The sequence below is a fragment of the Thermobia domestica genome, chromosome 5 (assembly GCF_964235325.1).
Source record: "Thermobia domestica chromosome 5, izTheDome1.hap1.1, whole genome shotgun sequence".
Taxonomy (NCBI): domain Eukaryota; kingdom Metazoa; phylum Arthropoda; class Insecta; order Zygentoma; family Lepismatidae; genus Thermobia; species Thermobia domestica.
Window position 1 is genome coordinate 217,438,695 of NC_137458.1, and position 22,400 is coordinate 217,461,094.

The window sequence follows — 22,400 nt, forward strand, 5'->3', positions numbered from 1 at the left end:
TTTGTTCGGCTTGACACGACTGACTGAAAAAAGTGTAGATAACTAGCTGAACCTCGCTCTCTACACAGTGCATCATTCACATATGACCATCAATCTCCTTGTCGTTCCTCACATCTGTACATGTCCCTTTACTCATACAGGTGAAAGACGTCTTCATCAAAATCGGCAAGAGATACCATAAAGGGGACATTTATTAGACTATTCTTTCAATTTCAAAAAGAATATTTTACGCAGAAATGAATTACAGTGAATTAAATTTGTTAAAAAGAAAATGAATGTCATATTTTGAATCAATTGGAAATTTATCACCACCTGTCAGGGACCAAAAAATAATTTAGAGCGGGCACCTTCCTGGCTACGGACCTGTTGGTTTCAAACATTGATAGTTCAAATTGAATGGAATTTTAATGTTGTGCTCATAGTAGACGCATGCGTAGAGGCAGGCACGTAACGGCGCGATCCTGCGCATATGCGCTTCATAACACCTTATCACTATATGAAAATTAATTCATTTTTGTTGAAATAAAGGCATGCATGAAATTTTTACTTTTTTGAAATATTGTTACAATTTTCTGCTTGGGGGTTGAAGGGCGTCAAACTTCTGCCTCTTACTTTCGGCTTAAGGGTGGCAAAACATTAAATCTGGCCCTCCAGGCAATGTTCGAAGTGGAAATAAAGCAGAGGCGGTACATTTTATTACGATTGTTGAAATATAGTGAAGATAAGTTCCCTAAAAGATTGGATTTCTATTTACATAAGGCTGAAAACCACTGGAGAGCAGGGGCGGATCCAGAATGGACTTCCGCGCAGGGCAGGGGGTTGTAATACTACTACTTAGAGCTACTTTTAAGAGCTCCACACTCTGGGATGGGTTTTATTAAGATATAAAATAAGAAAATTTTCTCTTCTGGGGGAAGCCGATCGCCCCCACCCCGTGGATCTGCCCCTGATGGAGAGGTTATCTTTCGTTACAGGGGACATGGAGAAACTTTGATCCCTCGCAAAAAAAAAAAAAAATCCCCTTATGTTGTATTATAGAGAATTATTACACGAAAATGCTTAAGAAACTAGTTTTTATATTAACAATTTCCTGTGGGAAAGCTCCCAGACTCCCCACTTGCCGTGGTTATTCCAAGCCCCGGAAGAATCTCCCGCGCCGCATACAACCCCTAAATCCAATCATGCTCAAAACACGACATTTATATGAATTAAGACAAGAAGATCCACACACACATACATACGAAAGAAACAGTTCAATATGGCACATCAAAATATAAACTAGATGAAGTTCTTTGAAGACACGTCATTTTAAAAACAAAAGTAGGAACAAGATAACAAAAATGTCGGTGTTGTCAACTTAGAAAATATTTCTACATAAGAAATAAAATCTTTTTACATGCAAAACAATTCGTCAACTACTGCGTATAAAAATGGATTTATTAAAGGTATTTAGCATCTACTCTCTTGTAACGGTATATCTTGATAATCAAAAAACCAGAGGCGGTATGGCATACCACCATACCGTCTCACTTTGACCATTGCCTACAGGTCACGTTGAAATAAGTGGCTACATACCTGTTTTTAAGACGCTTCTCGCTGTTCCCCGGCTTCTTTGACGGTTGAGATGTTGGAACATGTGGCTGTGAAATTCTATTTTCTATTAGGAAAAACTGTTGTAACGCTTGCAAAAAGGCTGCTCTACACCCAAAACAAGTTTTTGTTTTTCCTGCTTCAGGAATAGTAAATTGTCAATTGCTGACCAACTCCGTTCAGGGCAATCCTCAACCAACCGAAGAATGGAAACTTCTTGAATTTGTGAACTGATCTTGGAAAACCAGTGCAAAAACAATTAAATTTGTTGATTTCGCTAGTGCGTTCTGAAGTTCCCACAGCAGAATTCGAGGATGAGAAGTTACGAGTGAAATAAAGCTGCAGCGAAGTTCGTGCCTCACGTGTTCACAGCTGATTAAATCAGTCTCGAGTGGATAAATGTGAATTGAAGAACACGTGAAAATCGAATCTATTTCTCTGTGTTTACGTGAATGGAAAGTCTTCAACGGAAATTCAATTTGTAATATCTAAAATACACAATTTTTACTACAAGATAGCTGTTCCTTTTGGGCCTCCTCTAGTCAATTTTCCTTCTTTGAGCATTGGAAATATATAGGAAAATCGCAGTTCCCTCTTGCATTATATTATTTGTGAGTTGGCACAAAACAAATTCCATATGTAATGTAGTACATTTTGTTTGAAACTCTTAAAACCAGTGGTGCTAGGAGTACTGGCAGAAATGAGTCGTACTGGATCTATTCATTTAGGAGTACAAAAGGACAGCATGGCTGAAATTTCCCACTGGAAAGAGCGGCCTCCTTTGAACAGGATGGATTGGATTTTTGCGTCCCTTTTTCAGGAGCGAGCCTGTATGAGAGATTGACGCACAGCTTAACATGGGATATGAACCACATCTTCCACCTGCAATCAAATTTCGATCTCCTGCGTCACAGCCGTGTACGCTATCCACATAATCACTTGGGAACTCACAATCTTTCTTTGAAAGAAAATGGCAGACAGGTAAGCAAGGCGAGTAGCTGCATCTCGAGCTTCACCTAATATTTTCCTCTCTACACAGCGCATCATTCTCATATGAGCATGAATCTTCTTGTCATCCCTCACATCATCTGTACATGTTCCTTTATAAACAAGTGTAGGATGTTTTGATAAAAATCGACAAGGGGTATCATAAAGGGGAGATTAAAAAAAATTTTTTTCAATACCTCCACAGTTTGTAAGATTTGAGCCTACTTCGGATTGGAGTGTCTAACTCTTGTATGGTCAGAGTTTTCTTCTTGCGTGCAGTATGTAATAAGCAAATGCATTACACACACAATTAGTTCGTCCCTCTGAAGACAGAGGAGCGTATCTAATTTTTTTTTCAACTTTTCCAGAAGTAGTTTAAATAAAGATTTTATCGTGATCTATTCTATAGTGTTCTGTTAAAATTTAGTATGATCTCCAAAGTTATATATCTGAACCAAAGGAAATAAAAATAAATTGTAAAAGACGATGATAGAATAAATAATGACAAAAGGTTTAAACTTGTCTCCTAGAAAAATTAAGAAAACCAGATGCCTTTTTGTCTCGAGAGGGACAAATTATGTCGTCAGCGATATATATAGTATTCATTGGGCAAAACACCACTCACAGTAAAGATTTATCTTATTCTGAAGAAATGGTTATCCTTCGTTTTTCATTATCATTTGGCCATGAAACAAACGCCGGAGATAGTAACCCCGTATACAAATGTATGGTGTTTGGATGTATAACTCGTAAGATATAATGCTTTACTTTTTAAATTTCAATACTTCCGGTGTACTCCTAAAAATGCAATAAAAAAGTAACGACCATATTTTAAAAAATATTCAATTAAAAATGAACAATCTACACAAAATTTGAAGTTGATCAGTGAAAACTGCATCTTTGTAGTGCTTATGGTTTTCGAGATACCATTGTCAAAAGGATTGGCCACAAACATATAAACTTTTCTTGACCACAAATATATATATAAAATTTAGTATTTTAACATATAGACTAGCTAAACCTGCGCTATTTGCAGCGCACAGTTCTAATATGAGCGTGAATCTTCCCACTTAGTATATCTGTGCAAGTCCCTTTACGAACACAAGTAAAGGACAGGAAAACTCACAGGGAGTTAATTGCTATAAACAAGCATAAATGCTGTATTTTAATAATTATATAGAATGTTGGGATGAGTTTGTGGCAAACTTGGTTAAGTGATAGATCATACCAAATGCAAATATTTTTTCTTATAATTCCATATCCGAGTACGCCTCATTGTGGGTCCACAAGCTTTCAAAAGCATGCATATATAATATTTGAAAAAAAAATTGAATGGGGACCACCAAATCTACACAAAATTTGGAATCGACCAGCGAAAACTACACGTTTCTAGCACATGCCGTTTTAGAGATCTCATTGTCGAAAAAATTGGCCACAAACATACAAACTTTTCCTCACCGCGAACATATAAACCTATCATTTTAATAGATAGACTAGCTGAACCTGCGCTCTGTACACAGCGCATCATTCACATATGAGCATAAATCTCTGTTATTCCTCACATCTCTACACATCCCTTTACAAAGACAAGTGAAAGACGTCTTGATAAAAATTGGCAAGAGATACCATAAAGGGGAGATTTTTTTCGATTACTTTTTCAATATCTCGCACAGTTTGCAAGATTTGAGCTTACTTCCTGTTGGAGTTTTTAATTCATGTATGATCAGTGTTTTCTTTCCTCTTGATTGCAGCATATAATAAGCAAATACACACACACAATAATAATAATAATAATAATAATAATAATAATAATAATAAAGATTCAACTTACTGGAAGAGTGGAGGAATGGTTATCCTTCGTTTTTTCATCATCAGTTGGCCATGAAATAAATGCCTGATACATATGCAACCCCTGTATACAATTATGTTGTTGGAATATATAATGTGTAGGATATGATGCTTTAGTTTTTTTTTTTTTTTTTAATTTCAACACTTCCAGTGTGCCCGTAAAAATGTAATGAAGAAATAACGGCAATGTTTTTTAAATGTTCAATTAGACCTGGACAACCTACATAAAATTTGAAATCGATCAGTGAAAACGCCATCTTTCTAGAGCCTATAGTTTACGAATCTTATTGTCGAAAGGATTGGCGACAAACATATAAACGTCCACAAATATATTGTTTAAAAGAACTCCAAAGATGGCAGCAAAATTCATTTGCATTGATTTTGGAAAAGCCTTTTTAAAATACAAAGGCTTTGAACAATAATTTAAAAAGAAACTTGATATGAGAAGGGTCTATTTAAATAATTTATTTAAAGTACAAATAAATCAAATATTTGAAATCAAAGGTTATAAGTTGGAGTTCAGGCGCTTTTGTTGCTATTGTAGCATTTTAATAGATGGATAGAATAGATGTTCAAATATGTAAACTTTTTTTTTTTTAACTCTGTGGAATTACAAAGTAAAAACGAAAGTCAATATTTTATAGAAATCTTTATTTCACGCACGTGGAGTGTTATGTCTATTTTTTAAATCCGTGTTATAAATTGTCCAGACGATTTCAAAAAGTTTCCATACGTAAATTATGTTTGTTTCCATTGTATAACTTCGATGTCATATAAACCTGTGTCTGCAACAAATTGTAACGAACTGTAAAAACTTCCTAGTTACGTTATGCTTATTAAAAAAAAAAAAAAAAAAAAAAAACTATCTGTATACGTAAAAATTTTGGATTTAAAACGCAAAAGGTAGTACTTATTCACGTTTTAGTACTCTTTCTTCCATGGTATGTAAACTAGACTTCCTACCTTTATTCGGTTTCTAGTATAGTCGTCCGTGACTAGCAGACCAACACCTTAACTTTTCAGACCAAAAAAAAAAAAAAAAAAAAAAAAGAAATCAGTTCGCAACGCTAACTCGAAACCAGACCTGTCCTGTGAAAAATAACTGTCGCCATTACCATCTATCCTCATTCTAAGTCACACTAGGTAAAGTAGTTAATCTAATGGACTTCGCGTCTATCTAGTCTTTCATCGATTTAAAAAGACAAACCTTTTCTAGGTACATAAGAAAAAATCTACATCAACAGCAGCAGGTTAGTGAGAGGTAATTATGTTCCTTACATACACAAATTCACTACACTACAGTAAACGCATTACATTTCATAAAGTTTCTCTCTCTCTCTTTCTCTCTCTCTCTCACACCCCCCCACCCCCCCACACAAACAAACAAAAAGTATTAAACTCAAATACAAAACATACTTCTGTATTAAGGAATTCTGTACTTAAAAGAATGCCAATGCCAGGTTGTTAAAGTACGTGTCTCTTTATGGCACTAAATATTGTATTTAATCTCTATCTTCATATCTATAACAGTCCCAATAAGCATGTCCGTCAATTCTTCCCTCGCCTCCAACGTGTTTTTTAGCTGACGTTGGCGTTTCTTTTCTGTATTGATGCTATATACGACTTGGAACTACAATTTAAACTTACGGTGGTTCGAATCTTATTTTAAGCACTTGTTGAATAATGTTCGTATAAAAAATGCATTTAAAAATGCATCTTCATACAGTTACGTACAATGCAGCCAGTGTATATTAAGGGAGAAACGAAAACTTTTTAGACCTGTATTCTTCATGGTCCTGCACCTCCCCAGAAGTAAGGATTGGTTACGTGAACGCAGTGAAAAGTAGGTTTGGAGCAATGCCAAGTTTTAGGTCAGTGTTCATACTAGACGCTGATCATTTAAGATACACAGAAATTCACATGTAATCACTAACATACTTTCGTATGTATCATGCTCATTACATTGTGTTTTAGTCAATAATAAAGATCAATATTGCCATCCATGTGAATAATTCAGTAAAACAGCTATACGAGGTTGAGTTGAAATAGAATTATTTGTATCGTATTCACAATTATTATTTAACAGAAAACATTGCATTATGTTCAACCATTAAGAAATAATTAAACATTGATTAGTAGTGATCCTAATTCATAGTTGTAATGGATATTGTGGTAAGTGGTAATTGTCTTCGTGTTAGTGTTTGTCTTATCTGTATATTTTGTAAGTACACATGAAAGGACACTGCATTGGTTTTATAGTGATGTCCAAGTACACATAATAAAGAAGTCCACTGGTCCTGTTAAATTTTGCCCTTAATTTCAGAAATCGTTAAAATTACTTGCTTTTATTGCAAGGTAAACAATACTTTCAAAATGCAAGAACAAGGATCTAAGGCTTTACAACTTGTTAAGGATATGGCCGGTCACATAACTTTTAAGTTGGATCTTTTTTTATTATTATTTATTTATTTAAGCAGCTTCCTAATTGCCTCACGATATTAACATAACCAAAATGTTGATATTCTGACCAGAAATCTAATCTGAAACCATATTTCAGTGTTTGCACCTTAAATTCCTCATACTTTACAGAATATTTATTATTGGTAACTAGAGATCCGATATTTAATAGACACCGAAAATAAGTAGGCAAATAAACACAATTCAGAAAGCAAGTCGTAAATTTTAAGTCGAAATAAAGAAGATAAATGTTCAGCGATGTGTAAAAATTGAAAATAAGTCATAAATATAATGTTCATATATTGTAGAACATGGCCCACGGTTGTTTGCACAAAGCACACAGTTAATCTCGATTCTTGAAGAATTTTATCACTATATTCTCGGCTAGCTTTTTTCCCCGTTTTGTTTTATGAAATCCTCCTGTACAAAATTGAATGTGAATGAAATCTTTCAGTTTTATGTCCCACCATTAAAGGAAACTGTGATGATGAGAAATGAATGCAATGGGGGAATGAATAAAGGCAGAGGAAATGGGAGAACCCCGAGAAATCCACCAACACCGTGTCTGTTGTCCACAAAGTCCACTTGGCGCGAGCTGGGATCAAACTAGGATCCCCACGCACCAGAGATAAATGCTCTGTCACTGAGTCACCGTGCCCCGAAATTGGACGTAATCTTTTACTTCATCTGGAAGTTATCAGAAAGAAGCCTTCCGCGTGGGAAGTCGTTGACGATGGACGTGATATTACATGTAAACCATATTCGTCATTGGAGTATATTGTGTAGTGATCTTGCGTATCTTTAAACGTTAATAAATGCTCTGCATTATGTTCCTACAACCACTTTGTCAGTTCAAAATTTTTGTACTATGAATCATGTAACAGTAAAGCAGTGTTCGAGATATCTAAGACATGACTGAACTAGTGTCACCAACGAAACTCAAGAAATTTCTCGACTCGAAAACAAAATTAGAATTATGTCTCGCCTCAAATTCTAAAAATATACTTGTCACATTTTTGAGACGAGATACGAAAGAAAATTTTCGTGGTCAATGTTTCCGGTATATCAATAACTTTACAGCGCTTTTTTTTAAAATGCAAATTCAAGTTTTTCAACAGTCTACACCATGGGCGGAGTTATGGGGGTCACGGGGCGCATTGCCCCCCAACTTTTTGACAAAAAAGTGTCATCTATAAGATGGCCAAATACCAAGACCCCAGAGACCGACCTAAAGATCTGGCCCCCACTGCCCCCCAGCACACAATTCCAGCTCCGTCCATGGTATACATAGAGTTGTCTAAAAAATAACATTTGCTCACTGTCAAATAGTAAGTTATTAAATATACTTGATACTTTTTTTAAAAAACAATTTTCACTGTGGCTAATCATTTCATTTGTGAAATTACTTAAGATTATCGAGGTGTCTGCTGCTGATACAGCAAACACTCAGGAAAGTGGTTGATTGCAGTAGAGCGAACATTTTATTGAGACCATATCAAGAAGCTCGAGCATTCATCTTTTTATATCCTTTTTGGAAAACAAATGAATGAGCTGTTGAGTCTTGTAGAATGTCCTTACAAAATAAAACATGTAACTATGTATTTTCTAGTTAAGAAGGAAATAATGATTATAGACTGCAGGATATTGACTGAAGTTTAAAGCAAAAAAGAAAAAAAAATCCAGAAACAATATTCTTATTCATTACACAAAAAGGGAAACAACAATGTCGCGATTAAAATAGTGCACTAAAAAGGAGAAAAGTATTATAATTTAGTTTCCTTTTGCTTCTGAGAAACTAAATGTTCAGTCGAGGAATCTACGTACTCAGTTTGTCATGATTCGTCGGGCTGTGAATGTCTGGATTGTTTCTAAAGTCTTGTAAACTAGACTATTTAGATTGTCGACTATCAGTTTAGAATTGTATAGTTAATTAAAGACTTGTTTCTTAAATTATTCCGTCTATTATTAAGTTATATTAATTGAGAGAAAGAAAGGAAAAGGAGAAATATATTTATATGTACTTAGAGGGTTGGCGAACTCGCTACTTGAGGAAGCGGGCAACGAAGAAAGGACCTGTTAGGTACCATCTTGGCATTTGCCTGATGTAAGGTAAGAGAAAACCTCTCTGAAAAAAACTTACTCCCGGCATTTGCCTGGTGTAAATAGGTAGACTTACCAGATTTCTGAAACTCCAAACCGGGACATAATTAGTGCCAATATTTTATCATATTAATGCCAATATTTTATCAAAAATTCTCGTGAGAAAATCTCAACTTAAAAAGACATACGCACAATGAAAATTCATAATGGACGTTTTTCAATATTATAGGATTTATTCCAACACATCACTCAGAATTCAAACAAATTTATACTGCATAAATATTAGTATGCACAAAGACAGTATTTTCATTTATAGTACGTACCAAATAATAATAATAATAATAATAATAATAATAATAATAATAATAATAATAATAATAATAATAATAATAATAATAATAATGCAGAAATCAGTCTGAGATATTTAGTCTCAAATTTAGAGTTCTAATTTCTCAAGCACTTAAATTTCTCTCCAGACTTGTTTCTGCTGCAATATTTACATATGCAGATTAAAAAAAAAAAAATGGCAAAATTTCACAACTAACTGGCTTAACATCCGCAAAACTAGAAGGAAAGGAAGATCTTTCACACGTTATTCAGGCTTATACTTTCGACTTGAATGAACCTCTCTCAAAAAGCACTTATTGTTCTTTATCAAAGAATTCACTGCAAGTCATTGCAAAATTCATTTAGCAGAAAATTAGTCCTTTCATTCTTGACTTGTCCATTAAAGTTCTCTGTGGAAAAAGAGCTAGAAGCTGTTAAATAACTTTGCGACTAGAAACTAAATTTCTCCGTCTGACTGGAACTAAGCACAAAACCGGCCGGGACGCTAAAACGACCCCTTAAAACCGGGACGTATGGCAAGCCTATGAATAGGAAAAGAAAACTGCTGAAGAGACTGTTATACTTGAACTAGAAATATAACGCGGAACAGCGTTTATTTTAAAATAACTGTTATAGTTTCGCCAACTAATTGAACATATTGGGGTTGTCAAACACTGTTCAGGTAGTTGGCGAAAGGTTAACAAAGTTATTATTTTAAAATAAACGTTACTTTGTTCCGTGTTGTATTTCTAGTTTATGTAAGAAGCATAGCTAATATGAATAAGTTTGTTACAATCGGCATTTGCCTGGTGTGAATGAGGAAAAATCTCACTAAAAAAGTTCTTCGACCGAGTGTTTTCACCGGGAATAGTCCGGGACCGCTTACACCAAAAGCGAAAGCGTTAGCAACTACTCTATGCAGAGTCACGATAAAAATCTAATTACAGCCTCTACCAATATAATTTTTGGGGGGTTGGCATAAATGATATTGCACACTATAGACTGTTAAAATAAAAGAGCGACACATAGAACAGTGTGGGAGTTCTTAGAGGTGGTTTGCAACTACGTAATCGTCCCACTATTTGAACGTAAACATCATGCACGAAATGTGGCGTGTGCATTTGCATTCATAATATTGAATGATAGTGCTTGCGAGCACATTTTGCATTTGTGACATAGGTTTTTGTCGTAGAAACGTCAAGGTTGATTCTTAGGTTAAAGTTAGATATCTATCAGTGGATGTTGGAGGTTATTTTTCTTACATTTTGTTAACTTATTTAGACTTAATTTGTCAGGTTCGCTGTGTTGAAAATTGCTGGAGAAACATTCTTGCTTTCGTATACACAGTAATAATCGTCGCCGAAAGACCCTTATTAGCGTTTAACGAAAAAAAAAGTATAAAGATGAGATAAATACGAATCAATATATGTCATTAAATAAGATCAAAATTATACGGGTGACTGTAAATCCTCATGTGTCTCGAGTTCGATTCCCGGCGGGGGCACTCGGTTGAAAAAGTGTAAAAGAACTTTTTCAGGCCAGCCATCTCAATGTTTTCCTCATTCACACCGGGCAAATTTAGGGGTGGCACCTAACATACAGGCCCCAGGTCGCTCCCTTCCTTCCCTTTCCCCGCATAGTATGCTCACCAAGGGACGTCATCCCTTATACATGACGGGCTATAAATGGCCAAAGATGGCGAAAGCCCAGAAATCTAAATCCCAAATTCTCTCATGTAGTTTTCGAGGAAAAAAAACTATTACTGTAAACCGAAAGAATTGATGTTTCACGACAATTATGCCACACATTAACATAAAACGGGTACTTTTCATTGACACTAGCAAGACTTCAATATGCATCATGGTTAAAGAGATAGAGCTTGAACTTAACTCTAGTATTGATGGAACACATGATATAACATCCATCAATCAATAGATGACATCGAGCAGCGTGACTTGCTTCATTCCAAAGGCTTATGCGTAGTTTTCGAGGAAATAGATAAAAAGTAACTTTTATGGCGATGTTTTTTGTCGTGGTCAATTTGATTGGTTGATAGTTTTTATTCTGGTAGAACAGGGACACACGTAACAGTTACGTACATTCTGTAGAAAAATCTTACCACAATTCATAATCTCTTACATGTCCACCGCTCTGAGCCATTACATTGTTGCTTATTTGCCTTATTATCCACATAGTTATTCTACGATTTACCTATCATTTGTAACATCAACAGTGTCACTGTGGTTTCGCCTTCAAGTTGTTCCTCTGAGCCGCCCAACACAAGAATGTTCTAATCGTCCTGTGATAGTGACATCTAATACTGATCTGAAATATACATAAAAAGAATAAACTTCTTATATATAAAATATGTTGTCCGTTAACAGTATGCACACAAGTGCCACACCATGGGCGCCCGAAGAGGGCAGGGCGGGGCCCGAGCCTCCCCTGGCTCACGAAAATGTATTAAATTTCTTAAGATTCTCTGAATATAAATAAAAAAAAAATACCAAACGTAATATAGCAACCAGGAATTTCATCCCCCCCCCCCTAGAAAATTTCCTTCGGGCGTCCATGTGCCACACGGTATGTTTTCATAATTATTTTGTTCATTTACAGTAATTAAAGTCCAGAAGGTATAATGTCGTAGGATTCCCGCGCTTGGACCTGCTCGTCACTGGGAGTGTGGTAAGAGGATAGACAATCACCACTCACCGCGCTCAGCGAACCACAAGTAACCAAGTTAGCCACTTCCCATAAACGTCACTACAATTTTTCGCGGGAAGCCAACGACGTTATACCTTCCGTACTTTAATGTGCTGTATTTTCTTGACAAATATAAAATCCTTTGGATTAGTAATGGCCAATGGTGACTCGTCGCCTAGATTGTCACTCATCTGGTCGGCAAATAAATAAAAGAAAGGTATACAGTAGTGAATATGCAATACGTACTATCAAATGTTCGTTGTCCCGGCCGTATGGCCTAGGCATGTTAAACAAGAAAGAGGATACGCAAATAGAACAAAGATTCCGAAAATGACGAAAATGAACGTCATGCGTCCCCCTACCTTTTCAGATCCGCTTTTACTCTGGTCCCAAGTATAGTTCTTTTGTCGTAACGTGCAATACATTATAAACTGGGTAGGCCTGTCACTGCTTTACATAAAAATTAGTAATTTCCACGGTTCAAAGTTTTCATAATTTCTCTTACGCAGTATGAAATATTTAATATCTTACTTCTCATACACATCTTGAATTAATACTATTTCGCAACTACAATACTTGTTAAAGGAAGTAGCATTCTGGTAATTTATAGGCTTATATTAAACTACATAATAGTGTAAGGAACAGGAAAGAAAGTACGAAAAGAATTCTTGTAATTATGTTCCTTCTTCATAATGTTTAAAATATTATCTTTGAATATAATACTGCAGTTGCGTGTGTGGCATTTCCTCTAACCTAGCTATATTGGAGGCGAGATAACTAAGTGGGAATAGCCTGTCTTTGAGAATTGATCATGCATGGTGGTCTCTTCACCTGCCAACTGCACTGGATACAAGCTCAGAACCCACGTTAATGGTAGGTACTGGCTTTCATAACCCACGTATTGCATAAGAGCGCAAAACAAAAAAGCACAAATTCAGTAGAAATATCACGGTTAGCTGATAGTATAATTTCAGAAGGCAAAAGATCGCATAATTTAAAATACAAAAGAAAGCTAAATATTTCCGTTTCACGTTCCGCAATTATTCCCTTTAGGCTAAGGGAGACGACGATGAAACTAAGTGAATGATCATGAAATATATGGTGGAATGAGAATGTGGGAAAAACGGGATTACTTCGAGAAAACCCAAGGACACGATATTGTCCAACTTGGGCGGGGATCACTTCAAGCTGTAAGCCTAGAGATGGTTCAGGGACCACACAGTTTCATAGCATCGGATGATGGAATAATTGATGGCATGAGAAAGTAGGAGGAAACGGGAGTACTCCGAGAACCCATGAACACTGTTTTCTACCACAAACTTAGCTGGAGATAGAACGAGGGACTTCATGCTCTTTGCTATTGTCCCCTGTAATACAACGGAGATAGTGATATATGTAGACTTAGCTTATTCCAGGAAACAAATCTATTGAATTAAGTCTGTTTCGCATAGCTGGTAAAATAGTAGTTCAATTTACGTACGGGTAAAAGTGAAGTTTGGAAGAGGCGTTAGTGATAGACCCTGACGGTCTTCTGATTAATCATAACTCTTTTCTCCGAAATCATTCTCGAGTCGATTCCCAATTCGAATACCCAAAGTGTTGATCATTGGACTTTTTAAATTCCAGAACGGAATGCCTTTCACCTGTTTCCCAGAAGTTCTTGAAAATGTTTTGTTACGAAATTTATTGTTTTTACTTCTTCGAAAACTGTGAAAAAAAAGTCTGACGTGGTATTGTTTTGTACTACCTATTATTATGACAGCTATCATTGTTTTCTAAAACATAATCAATAACATAAAAATCACTATTAATACGATACTGCTGAAACAAAATACATGTGACCATATTCAGGGGGGTCAATTGTTCATAGTTAACTCACATCCTCATTGAAACGTCTTGTTTCATTACGGATGGTATTACGCAACTCTTCTACGAAAATGACTATGGTCCAGTTTCCGATGGTGGTCTGTAAAAGCTGCGGTTGTAGGTATGTATAAGACGCGAATTTTTACTTAAATATTAGAAAACAGGACAGGAAAACACTTTCATTATTGATTTTTGTGTTTATTAATAGGTTCATTATTAGTTTTATGTCCATTCAGTAATTATTTTCAAAGATGTTTCAGAAAATACTGCTCAACGTTATTGAAAACATCCAGAATTTCTACACTCATATTCTTGAACATCGATTAAATAAAATTAACATACTGGAAGACTGAAATTACAGTTGTATACTACTCATGAATCTTGAATTTCATTTACGAAACAAAAACAAATGCACTACCTCAGTTCTCCACGTACATACTTGCAGCGTTGCGTACGAGACGAGAAATTGCTCGTCTCATCTGAATTATTTTTTCAAAATAAAAAATCTATATAGACATAACATGAAAAAGCCATTTTGTATTTCGAAGCTCATTCAATATCGAAGGAACAGAAGAAAAATATAGTTGTTTTGTTTGTTGTGTACATACACTGAATTTGTCTTCACCCTATTATGATTGGATATACTACTTAGTAATTTAATAACTTTATATAATAGTAGTTTCTTCAGTTCTGCAATACCACTGTAGGTGTTGCATGTGCTATTATATCTGCACCAGAGTATATATGAGCTTTTAGTTGGAATAGAACATTTCGTCGTTGCATTAACAAAAAAGTTCTTTGAGTTGGATAATTAAGGTTATAACAATGGCCATAAACCGCGGCCGAAAGCTCCCCCGTGCCAGATCCCCATATCCACCGAAATGAGTTTAGAACCTTTTAATTTACGGCCAAAACATGTAGTCCAATGTATCAAATTAGATATATTTCATTGTGACGCTTAATTTGTAGAACAGGCGCCTAGGTCAGAAGAAAATTTTTCGAACATTGGTTAGAACTATACCTAAAGTGACACTGACCAAAGCTTAAAACCCACTTTATTTTAAATTATAATTTGTAACTGTTTCGGATATCTAGCATATCCTTCTTCAGACACTATCGAAAATAAATGAAAATAATTTAAACTTTGCCATAACAATATTTATATATATGTCTGTATTTTCATTTATTTTCAATAGTGTCAGAAGGAGGATATTCTAGATATCCGAAACAGTTGCAAATTATAATTTAAAATAAAGTGGGTTTTAAGCTTTGGTCAGTATCTCTTTTGTTAAAATAATCAATCCAAAGCCATGAATAGTCTTACTATACCTAAAGTGTTAGTGCAAGTTCACAAATACTTAGGTTAATAGTCAGTGGACAGATAAGTTACCTGCGAGTGAGAAGAATACTTGGGATAGATAGTTTTCTTAACATGGATCAATATACGAGTCAAATCTTTTCTTCGCTGTGTTCCTATGGTAGACTAGAGGGCACAAGACGAGTGAGGAGGAAAATACAGCGCTTCAGGATTTTTTTTTTAACTTCGCCGAATTCGCCGAAAAATCTTTTGCAGGAAAAATATTTATAACGTTACTTAAATTCTTGACACGAAAACTAAATTATGCTTTTAAAAAATGCATTTAAAACACTTGTGTTTGTCTAGAAATACCAGTTTTCAAAGTTAACGGGTACTTAATGTTCAAGTCGATGTGTAATCCAAAGGAATGCAGTGGATGGTACAAGAATATTTTCTAAATTGATCAAATTAATTAAATTGTTGAGCAAATAGTTTTGACAAATCAAATACAAAAATATTTTTCAGAATTGATAGCAAGTTGAGTGAATTCTAATGAAAGCTTTTAAGTATTTCTGAATTTAATAGTAATTTATGCAGTTCGTTGCAAGGTTAGTCCGGAATGATGCACAATATTAACCTCTCTACATAAAAGAAGTACTGACGGACGGACTGACTGGCCTCTCAACAGCCAGGATATATTGCTTAAGCTGAAAACATGAAATTTTGACAGAACATTGGGTTTGGGTCCCACTGTAAAATGTAATATCCCACTAAGGAATGATTTCCGGGAATACTACAAGGAAGATGGAGATAGGGGGATGGTAATTATTGTAGTGTCCATATCTCTAGGGTTAGAAACATGAAATTTTGTATTTTGACATCTCATTTACAATAATTAGACACGTGTTTCACCATTTTTTTGGATATTTGCCTAGAAGGAAATAAAAAGGGTGGGTTACGATTGTTATTAGATGGGAATATATCAAAATTCGTTAAAATTAGACATGAAAATCGGTATTTATATTTTTCATTTAAAATAATTGAAGACATGTTTGTGTATTTTTATGTTCCCTTAGAAGAGAGGAAAAAAGGCGAGAAGAGAAAAGGGTGTTGAGTTGCAGTTGTAATAGTAGATGGACGTATCTTAATTCCATTCAGAGATATATCAGGGATGTGAGAAATGGAGGCCGTAGTCAGATCAAATAAGGAGGGTATCTGAGGGCGAAGTTTCCAGTTAGCCGAAGACTAGTATATTGACAAAACTTACCTAATAAAAATGTGTAAATATATATGTGTATTTGACAATGTCTATTGCAACAGATGGTAATTAATGACAATGAAGTAAATTTTATCAAGAGTTACACCAGCAGTTCTCGAAAATTTGTTGTTGTAAATAATCTGCCGATGTCGACTTCATTAAGGAAGGAATGTACAGAAACCGTTCTTTTATCGTTATAACCCATTTCTGTGATTCACGAAAACTGTCTTCCTGTACAGAATGGTGATCAAAAGTTTTCTTGTTACAAGGCTCTAAATATAGAAGGGAGTAAGAACAATATTTTCTAATTAAATTTGAGAAGTTCTAAGATTGCTTTGACAAAAATCGTGAGTAAAAATCAGTCTCCTCGTATAAGGGATGCAAATCTATAAAAGTATGGCAAATGTGTCCTTCTGGAATTAGAACAGTGATACGTTTGTCATTTTAAATTCGTATGTACGGTCATCAGATAAGAAAGGCATTGCGTGTCTTGCGTTACTGCTTGTAAACATAAAGGTTAATATTGATCTTTTGTTGGTGGCTATCCTTTTCATCTGAGAATCAGAACATGTGTTCCAGAAAGTTCCAAACTTAATTTCAATTACATATCATCTTGTAAGGCCCATAAGTATCTTATCCTATCTTGCTGTACTAGGGTGCCCTGACATTTGTATTTTTTTCTTTTTGCATAAGTAATAATTTGGTTCTTCCAAAATCATGAGAAATCTTTTTATATTTTATTCAGAATTAAAGCTCTTTTTCATCAACACTAAGGTTATTTAAGATTCGAATCTATGGTGGGATTCGAAGCACACAAGAATCATAGGGAGTCAGATCAGTCAGGTTCACCAATAGCAGTTACTCGATTTAACCATATTGGAGACCCGCTTTGTAGTGGTGATAAAACAGATTCCGCAGTCGAAATCTATCTATCTATCAACAAATCAGAGTACAGTTCATATTCCAAGACAAGGCATGTTATCTACCTATACTTTCTCGATACATATTTAAGCTTGCATTATCAAGTTTACTTCCATTGGTAATGAATCTATTCGGATAGCTAGATGCGCTTTTACTGTTCCTTGTTGAATTATTGTCGCCAGCACATGATGGTTTTAATAACTTCCTTTTGAATACTGCAAATTTTACATTGAGACTGAAATATTCTTTGATTCTGCGAACTATATTATTACATACGGTAGCTAAATGCATTGATTTCAAAACTATCTTAAAATCCTTGACCCAATGAGATCAAATTTGACATAGTACTGCTTCTCAACTTCTAGGTGCTCACTAAGGAATTATTTATTTAAAAAGCAACCTGTAAGGGCATTGAAAAAAATCAAGCAGCCAGACGAAACTTTTAAATCATTGCGCACAAAATGTTCTTAATTCATACATGTATTACTGACTTCGATAAATTGAATATACGTAGTTAGCGCAGTAGGACGCAAAATGAGACTTGATTCTTCGTATATCGCGACCACTTTAGCATTATTATTTTCTTGCGAGTCATGACAGATCAATTGGGAGCAATATACTTGAGTCATTTATCCTCCTACAAAGAAGCAGGGATGAACATATTGCACACTATTAACTGTACTATTACTGGATAAACTTTCTTGGATAGCGGTAATTTTCGGAATGGTAAGTCATCAATTGGGTTCGGTTTCCATGATCTCATTTTACTAAAGTTACCAGAGAGAGAGAGAGAGAGAGAGAGAGAGAGAGAGAGAGAGAGAGAGAGAGAGAGAGAGAGAGAATGAGAATGTTATTGCGTACTTCTTTTCAACCACTACAAACAGTAGCGTACGCAGGAATTTATTTCGGGGGGTTCAAACTCAATATGAGGGTGTTTTCTTAAAATTAGGCCAAATTTATCCAGAAGTCGAGATTTCGGGGAGTCCGGACCCCCAGGACCCACCCCCTGCATACGTCCCTGGCTACAAGTACAGGCACGAAATTTGATATAGAGAGGCTTTTTGTTGCGCAAGATACGGAATCTCAAATTCTTTCAACGAATTTTGAAATTCTCATCCCGTTCATTGATTTTTCAGCATATTGTACAAATATAGACTCTGCATTTACTTAACCACAAATAACCATTTAAAAGGTTCGTTTCATATATAGTAGCTTAATTCTTGTTTCAAATAGCAATAAGTGATTCCCCCCCCCCTAAAGTTTAACTGAGTCCAGTCCTAAAGATCTGCACAGAAAAAAAATATTTACATGTGTACTAAGCAGATCAAGGAATAGTTCCGTCCTACTAAATTCAAAATCAGGTAAGTTGTATAGATCACGTACCATACATACTTCTTGCAGTTTGTTTTTCTTAAAACAAAGCAAGATAGACTGAAGAAATCGCTCGTACAGCATAACTTCTAATATGTCTGCCCATCTGAATAAAGAGAGAAACTGAACATCGCGGCAAAGATCGAAAAGTTTGTTCTTAAAAAAAAATTACAAGCTGCGAAAGCAATTTTTAAAGCCATTTACTCTAGCTCTAGCCATTTACTCTAGCTCTAGACTCTAGCAATGAGTGATACCGAAACAAATTGAGAATTGTACAGAATCTGCACAAACTGTAAGGGAATTCTAGGTACAGTAAGATATTAAAAAATCGTACTAGAGAATGTTGAGAATTAAATTAATTTACTTTACGCTAGTTCGTATAGGCCTTAAAATTTGGCGCTTTATACATGTCATTGGTAAGTTCATTTGAATATTATTTTCCGAAAGTTCAGCCTCAATATACATTCGAAACTAGTTTACCAAATAATCCATATTATAAATTGCTATAAGTTTATGATAACTCAATCTCTTCTTCTCCCCCCTCCCCGTATGTTTACACCACTTTCTGAATGTTGGTCCATATATTTCACAATTGATATATTAACTGAAATGCTCATTCTTCGCACAGAAAGAACAGGTTTTATTGAAAACATGTTATGGCATATTTGAACACCACCTTTGCTCCTTTGTGGATACGTATTTCACTCTATAAGTGAAATTGAAGTATTCCTGAACCAAAGTGCTATGTTCAAATATTCATTTCAGGAAGCTCAACCGCTTCCTCACTTTGGGCATTTTATGAATATAAATTAGAAATTAAAATATTATGAAAATTTACTCTTTTTTCCCCCCTTTTTAGAAGCGAAAGTTTCGACAACTCGGATACATGTCTACTTATTTCCAATATGGAATTTATGTACTTAATCTGTATATAAATGATGAGTGTGAGAACCTCGTGAAATGCCGTATTTTTGACAAAAGAATTTATAAACTTTTGTCGTCTCCTTGGTGTCGCTGCGCTTTCAAAAACCGCTGTGTGCAAAATTCAAAATTTTATGATAGAAAAGATTTTATGACAGAAAAAAAAACTTTTGGGGGAATACTGGAAGGCGATTGGCAGGCAGGAGCTAATCAGAAAGAAGATAGAAATATACGAAGTGTTTTAAAAAACACCGACGAAGTTTGGAAGCTGATTCCTGACACCAAGATAAGACAAAAAGTATAGACCAACCTGGGTGCATAAATGCTTCCTTTCGGCGCTATGACCAGCAGAAAATCTGTCGGAAAAACTCGAGAGCAAAGAAGTCGGGGGGAAGGGGAAGGAATGTATATTACTTTTATTGTCTGTTCACTCTAGGATGGAAGATTGTTTACAAACAACAATTGTAGAGCGAGCGTCAAAACCTTGCTTCTCACCCCTACATGGTTAATTCATGGTTGCCAGGCACATGAATCTCCGAACCGAATGTACCTACTTCTGCACAGTCATGGACCAAGTGCTATTACTACATAAATTGCTGCTTTTGAGATGACTGAGATATTAACGTTATGAAAAATTGAGTTAGTTATGATGTAATACAATCTTACATATAATGCACACTCAATTTTGTACAAGTGTTCTTGTTCGAAAGTGTGCGAAAACCTTGTACGCCTGGCAATATTGGAAGATGGCAGTTTGTGTTGTAAACAATAAACAGAGGTTAGCGAAGACCGTTAGGTTCGCTGGACAGCGTTGTTTTCATGATAAGGCGACAGAAACATATTGTACTGATTGTAAACAAGGGCTGGGAATTTCGATGCGAGTATAGGTGGAAATATTCTCCCCACATATTGCCTGTTGGTGAAGGTTTGCAATGTTGCAAACTGCTAAGTGTAGAATTTCATACTAATTGAACGAGCTTTGAGAAGGATTAGTATGATGCAATAATTATAAATACTAACAACCATAGACTTAAAGTATTAGGAAATAAACCATGCTGCTGTAAGAAGAATATAATACACATTGAATTAAGTGTTCAAAGTACAGTATAAAGCGAAATTTAACATTTAAACATTTTAAAGCTTTACACATTTGCCCTGTTTGGGTGCCCTTACCAGACACTGTGCAACACGAAAAAAGGCATTAAAATAGGTAGATCGAGCGTGGGCTTGAACGCGTCTCTGGCCGGTATTCCTTATTAAGGTTTTCCTCAGTCCCACGAGGTGAATGACTAGATAGTAGCTTCTGTAAGGCAGGGGCGGATCCAGGACGGACTTCTTGAGGGCGGTGGGTTTTAATACTGCTACTTAGAGCTATTTTTAAGAGCTCCAAACTCTGGGATTGGGTTTTATTTAAATATATAAAATGAGAAAGATTCCTTTCTTGGGGGCAATCGCCATGATCGCCCCCCTGGATCCGCCACTGCTGCAAGGCCAGAATTGGGCCAAACACCGAGGCCCCAGAATTGGCGGGAAATATATTCCTTCAGAATATTATGTTGTCAACACTTCCACAAATATTATGGTGGTGGGTTCCGACATCCCTTTTTCGTTTATGTGTGTTTAAATTCATTATGAAGTAAATGTAGAAGTGTTTCTTTCATTCTCTTTCTTTCTTTCTTCTCATCTTTCTCATCCTTGCTCTCCTTTCCCCACCTTCTTAAAATATGAATACTATCCTCCTCTAATATTGCTTCTCTCCACGGCCCAAGGTTTAAAGAGACCAACCTGATATAGTTAACTATTAGCAGAAGTGTACCAATAAATTCACATTAGAGACAGCGCCGTAACTTATATTTTTTTTTCTGGGGGGCAAGCATTAATATGTGTATTTGGGCCTCCTAGAAAAAGTTGTTTTTCTCAATCTTGCCCCCCCCCCCTCTTTCTAACTTTTTCTTACTATTTATGCCCCCCGGAGCCTGTCGGCCCTCCCTCACGGCAAGGTCTGCGGGGCCGTTACTTACGCCCTTGGGCCCATTCCATACATGACAAATTAATTAAGGGGACAACATTGACAAATCTCAAAGCCATACGAATAAATGTTATTTCTAGAGCCCCTAATAATAGACGTTTCTTACTGAAGTGGGCACAAGGCTCACTTTTGTTTTATTTACCTTTTGTGCGCTGCTTTATGTAATGTAGTGAAACTGTTTAATGCTTCATTTATAATTTCATGTTCGTATTGTATATGGATTAAGAAAATTTCGTCTCCAAATGGGCCCCTTCGAACGGCGGGGAACCTCCCTGGGGGAAAGTTGCCCCTCCCCTGTCCCACAGAAGTTACGGTCCTGATTAGAGAAAAAGTAAACTCTTTCGAAATTTACGCAACTTGCAAATACCAAACCCTACTAGTGCTAAAATTGATGAGTTAGTTCCACTGTTACAACTGCTATAAGGGGAAAGTAGGGGAAGGACTGCTAAGATTCGCTGGCCAGGTTTTGTGTCAAAACACAGCGCCAAGCTACAGTGAACGGACAATAGCCGTAGCTTCCATTAATAAACAACGCCATATTGTACAAGGGCGGCGAAAGGGCCACCAAAATAAATTTAAAAATTCTTGGGATATTTTATTAAACTTTGACTGAAACATTGTAACAACTGATTATAGTTGTACGTTGATTCTAAGAAATGCTAAATGTACGATTTTTTATTGATTGAGGAACGGAGTAATTCTGCAGTAACTGAGTAAGGAGGCTC

General features: G+C 35.7%; 1 protein-coding gene and 1 long non-coding RNA gene across 3 annotated transcripts in view; one reads left to right on the forward strand and one right to left on the reverse strand.

The window, feature by feature from the left end:
• BicC (protein bicaudal C) overlaps window positions 1-22,400 on the forward strand; it is a 444,159-nt gene that overhangs the window by 58,780 nt on the left and 362,979 nt on the right. The gene's annotated exons all lie outside the window — the stretch shown is intronic.
• Window positions 11,435-22,400, reverse strand: part of LOC145686407 (uncharacterized) — a 501,835-nt gene continuing 490,869 nt past the window's right edge. For both annotated transcript variants that reach the window (XR_014131606.1, XR_014131604.1), the window contains one exon: window positions 11,435-11,634. This is a non-coding gene — a long non-coding RNA (uncharacterized LOC145686407). The remainder of the gene's footprint in view (window positions 11,635-22,400) is intronic.